General features: G+C 43.1%; 1 non-coding gene across 1 annotated transcript; it reads right to left on the bottom strand.

Annotated features, from left to right (window-relative positions):
• Positions 1 to 3,098: 3,098 nt before the first annotated feature.
• LOC133071991 (U6 spliceosomal RNA) lies at positions 3,099 to 3,205 on the bottom strand. The gene has a single exon (XR_009696603.1). It is a non-coding gene; the product is annotated as a U6 spliceosomal RNA (small nuclear RNA).
• Between the last annotated feature and the right edge of the window lie 2,412 nt (positions 3,206 to 5,617).

Here is a 5,617-nt window from a genome sequence, read left to right as displayed (position 1 = left end):
TACGCCGAGGAAAGAGGCGGCCGGGCTTGGGGGCGAGATCTCAGACGGCGCCCCCCGCGCCGGCTCCGCGGCGAATGCCCCCGCGCCCGGTAGGCAGGCGGCCCTTGCGCCCTGAGCCCCGCCTTGTCACCGGCCCCAAGATCCCAGCCAGGGCGACCTAGCGGAGCTCCTTGTCTTCCCCAGCTTTCTCCTCCCCAAGAACCTGAATCCTCTAGTTTACCTGCTCTGAGACCAAAAATGTCAGTGACGTTGAGACTTAAGTAGAAGCCAGTTGGAACCTCAGGGACAAATCCTTCCAAAACAAAGCCAGGATTGCTTGGTCTTAGGCTCGGAGATGCTTTCTGTCCTGGTAGTTTGGACAGTCAGACACTTGGCCAGCTGGAGCCCTGGGTCTGCGACAGGCTGAGAAAATCGCAGGGCTGCTCACCACCAGATCCTCCCACCTGCCTGTCCCGGCTTGGGCAAAACTTGACCCTTCTGCTCTGCCCTGTATTCCCGGTGTGGCCACATGTTTCTCCATCCTGGCTTTGAGAAGACCTGTCCCAGGGAGACCCCATCATGACGCTGATCGCAGTAACAGCCCAATTAAGTGTGGAGCAAACATTTCCCCCAGAAGGGCTTCCCTGGTGCCTCAGACCATAGAGCAAATGGTCTGACCACAATGCAGGAGACCTGGGTTCAATCCCTGAGTGGGGAAGATCCCCTGGAGGAGGAAATGGGAACCCATTCCAGTATCTTTTTTTTTTTTTTTCATTTATTTTTATTTGTTGGAGGCTAATTACTTTCCATTCCAGTATTCTTCCCTGGAAAATCTCATGGCCAGAGGAGCCTGGCAGGCTACAGTCCACTGGGGCTGCAAAAAATTGGACACAACTGAGTGAGTAACACTTTCACTTCCTTGGGGAAAGAGCAAACTCCCTTTCCAGTGGAGGTTGGAGAGGTTAGCGGACATAGGATCCCTTAGAGTTGCTGAGCTGGGATCAAGCTTGGGTTTCATTCCACTATTGAGGCTCTTTCCCTCTGTCAAATAGTCCTGGTTTTACAGCTGAGAAAAAGGCTTAGCAAATTTATTTGTTGCTCAGCTGCCAGCAACTAACAGTGGAAGTATCCCACTGGAACAAGGGTGGTTTCCTTTTCTGGCCATAAGGGGGAGAAATTCAGGAGTGCTGCTCCCAGAAAACCAGAGCCAGGCTCTCTGGGGCTGAAAAGTTAGTTAGTCACTCACAGTAACTCCTGGGCCCAACTGCCTGAGACCAGTGTCCTGTCTTGCCCCTTGCTTTTTCCCTGCCTTTGCCTGCTGTGTGTAAAATGGGAATAATGGTCTCTGTCTGTTAGAGTAAAGTGAGCTAAAATATATATAACACATAGAACAGTACCTGCCACATGAGGGGTACAGGTCAACTGTTAGACCTTCACTGGAAGCCTCTGGTGTTGGGAGATGGTGGGAAGATGTGATTAGACTCACCCGGAACCTTGGGAGTCTGAGGTCATTACTCCACAGTCTCAAATGCTAGTCATTTTAGTCCAGGGGCTGACACATATTGCTTGAGAGTGGGCACTAGAAATCAAATCCAGCGGGCCTGTTCTTATTATTAGAACGATTTTGCCGGTGGGTGCTGGTCTTCAAATCCAGCCCTTGGAGACAGTGAGCAGGCAGCACCTCTCCTGGGAGCGACTTCCACAGCAGAGTCCACCAGTGATAGGGATCTGCTGGCGTGGATCATGGAGCTCAGCTCTGCCTCTAGCCCTGGGCAGGCGGCAGATTCATCTCGGGGACTCCCAGGGCGGGCCTTAATTGCACACTGGTCCTGCTGAGTCTCCCCCAGTAGGTGTGGACTCTGTGTGGGATACGGATCTAACTCAATTCACAATGCCTTCCTATCACTCCCAACAAGGATCTGACAAATGGAAATTTCAGAAAACCTGGAGTAGGTCTCAGGTCTCCCTTTTATGGTCCAATGAAAAAGGCAAAATACTGGTTCAGTCAGGAGGCGCTTTTTTTTTTTTTTAAATGGAAATGGATTTCATTTAGAGGTTAGAGATGCTATCTGTTTGATTCTGGTTTTGGATTGTGGGGTTTTATATTACTTTGTGTGTGCTAAGTCACTTCAGTTGTGTCCAACTCTTTGCAACCCCATGAATGGTAGTCCGCCAGGCTCCTCTGTCCTTGGGGATTCTCCAGGCAAGAATACTGGAGTGGGTTGCCATGCCCTCCTCCAGGGGATCTTCCTGATTCAGGGATCAAACCTGAATCTCTTATGTCTCCTGCATTTGCAGGTAAGCTCTTTACCGCTAGCAAAAGGGTGGATAGGGTGTGTGCATATAAAGTCTATAATATGTCCCCTTAGGGAAACATACTTTCCTATCTTCATTCCAATCCTAATACAAAAGGCTATCATCACTCAGCACTATAAAGCACAGCCTATGCTTATGCATAAACTTCTAAACTGCTCCTCAGCACACTTGATCTGCATACTGCTGTCCTACAAGGTAGAACTGGCTGATTTAGATAAGCCCACCTAGAGGCCACACAGTATCTTGTCCAAAGTTACAATCTCTGTGCTAATACATGTCCACATTCCTTATTGAGTCCCTGGGGCCAGATGTAGTTCAGAATATAAAAATTTGTATTTTTAGAAAGCAAGATGAAGATATTCCAGTGGGACTTGGGCAGTATCCTGTGATCAAACTCATTGATATTTTTACTGTAAAAATGTATACATATTGGTATTAAGTGGAATAAACTTGACTTTATACATCAGGCTAGGGCATGGACTGAGTTTTTAAATGGCAGATTAGAGATCATAACTGCTTTTTTTTTTTTTTTGCCATGGCCAAGTATTTTATATTTATTTATAATATTTTACATGTGTAGGATATTCTTCATTATATATACATGTTTTCCATTTATCTATACTTTTACTATAAACATTTTTATTTTTATTAATTTTTTGTTTGTTTGTTTTTGGCTGTGCAGGATCTTAGTTCTTCCTGTGTGTAGGCGTGTGTGCCCGCGCATGGTCAGGAGACCAGGTGTCAAACCCATGCCCCTGCAGCTCGGAGTCCTAACCACTGGACCACCAGAGAATTCCCTATGAACATTGTTTAATCGCTTCATGAATTTGCATGCCATCCTTGCACAGGGGCCATGTTCATCTTCTCTGTATCATTCCAGTTTCAGTTTGTGTGCTGCCTAAACAAGCACCCTATAAACATTTTTAAACATGCAGAAAAGTGGAAATATTTTTACACTACATATGTGTATACATTCTACCTAGATTTCATAATAAACATTTTACTATACTACTTGCTTTTATTATGTATCTATCCTTTTATCAATTTTCCTGTTAATCCACTATTTTGCTTAATTTTTACATCAGTTCACATTGGCTATAAATTCTTCAGCATGCATATTAGTAACCAGAGTTCAATATTTCTTTCTGGTTTATTTTCTAAGTAATATTTACAAAAGTGAATGCAAATTGTAAATGTATCTTTTGACACATTTTGACAAATGCGTAAGCTTGTGAAACTCAAACTCTTTATCAAGGTACAGAATATTTCTATCACCCTAAGAAATTCCTTCATACCTCTTCCCAATAACTCTAAACTCACCTTCCCTCAAAGGCATGACTTTTACACAATTGTTTTCCACAAGAGTTTAGCTTTTCCTGTTCTCAAACTCCATATAAAGGGAAATATATAGTATGCGCTCTCTTGTGACAGATGTGATTCACTTAAACTAATGTGGCCTGTATCAGTAGCACTTCTACTTTTTTAACTGAGGTATCATTGACATATAATATTATGTTAGTCTCAGGTGTACAACATAAATGTTCACTATTTGCATATATAGTTAAAAGGATCACTACAATATGTCTAGTTAACACCTGTCCCCATGCATAGTTACAAAAATGTTTTTCTTGTAATGAAGACTTTTAAGGTCCTTTATTGAGTGCTTACTGTGTACAAGTACTGTTGTAAACATTTTATATATGTATATGTATATATAGTCATTACTCCTTGTAACACAATGAGCTAAATATAAAGATGGAGAAATGGGGCCCCAGAGAAGTCAAACAATGTCCCCAATGTTACAAGACTAGTAAGTGGCAGAATTAAGATCTTAACCCAGTTACCAATTTCAATCACATAATCAACAAAGTTTTCTGCTACTTTCTTACCTCCTTTTCCTTATAGGGATATTTGTTGCCAGAGGACTTGTGTGATGAGGAGGATGAAATAAAATGGACAACCCAGAAACACATATGGATACTTGCTTTACAACAATATCACTGCAGGCAGTAGGTACAGAAAATCTGCAATAAATGGTATCCAGATGGAAACAAATGAAACTTCACTCTCCACCTATTCCCTCACCGCCCCCCTGTCCCCCAAAAAATTTATCTAGAGGCAAAAGGCAAAACAATAGGACTTCTAGAAGACAAAATAGACAAGTATTCATGAACGAAAGGTAGGAAAGCCTTCTTCAACAAGATGCAAGATATTCACACAGAGCAGGTGCAATGCCCTGGTGGCTCAGATAGTAAAGAATCCACCTGCAATGCAATGGAAAATCCCACAGACAGAGAAGCCTGGTGGCCTCAGTCCATAGGGTCCCACAAAGAATCAGTCACGAATAAATCAACTTAGCACACATGCATGAGTACAAAACTTCAGCAGATCACAAGTGGGAGTACAGCAAGACCTCAAAGTATAGGTGTGCTACATCTATAACTGATCAAGCAAGGGCCCCCAACAGGCCATGCTTCCCATTCAAACCAGAGTTTTGTCCAAATACAACACAAGAAATTACTAGGAAGCCGTATCACATCTTTCCTCACCACTGTTACTTTCTTGTGTTAGCGATCCACTCAAGGCTGAAAATGCTGACACAGAAGGAAAGCGTAACCTCGAGTTCTCCCTTTCATTGCCTCCTTACTCATCAGTAAGGTAGGGAACGTCAGCAGAATGTGCACAAACAAGAAAAGAAATTAAAACAATTGAGTGAATTCTGTGCGGTGTCCCTGCTGTTCTGGTGGACACAAACTAGGTGTCCGAATTAACAGATACAAATTGTGTACTTCTAGGAATACTCCATTTGAGTTAAAAAGTTCTTGCTTGTATTTGAAGTGAAGTGAAGTGAAAGGCGCTCAGTCGTGTCTGACTCTTTGCGACTCCATGGTCTGTTCAATGAATTCTCCAGGCAAGAATCCTGGAGTGGGTTGCCATTCCCTTCTCCAGGGGATCTTTTCAACCCAAGAATCGAACCTGGGTCTCCTGCACTGCAGACGGATTCTTTACCATCTGAGCCACCAGGGAAGCCCTGCTTGCGTCTAAAGCTGGCATCACAATATAAAGAGGAACCATAAAAGTCACACTAATAATTTTAAAATTTCAACTTAGCATTAAATAGTAATTTTTTTAAAAATCAAAAAGAAGGACCATTGTAGAAAGGAAAACTTGATATTTTTAGTACCTCTCATGGCATTTTTTTCCTGCTTTTTGAATGAGGGACTCCACAGATTGTGTAGCTCGTGCTGTTGGTGAGTAGTGACATTAAATGAGGGAACGACCTCAAATTTTTAGGAAATAGATATAGGAGGTCCTTATTTCC

Source organism: Dama dama, chromosome 17 (assembly GCF_033118175.1).
Source record: "Dama dama isolate Ldn47 chromosome 17, ASM3311817v1, whole genome shotgun sequence".
In the NCBI taxonomy this organism is placed as follows: domain Eukaryota; kingdom Metazoa; phylum Chordata; class Mammalia; order Artiodactyla; family Cervidae; genus Dama; species Dama dama.
Note: the sequence above shows the minus strand (reverse complement) of the source record. Positions and strands in the feature narration are given on the sequence as shown.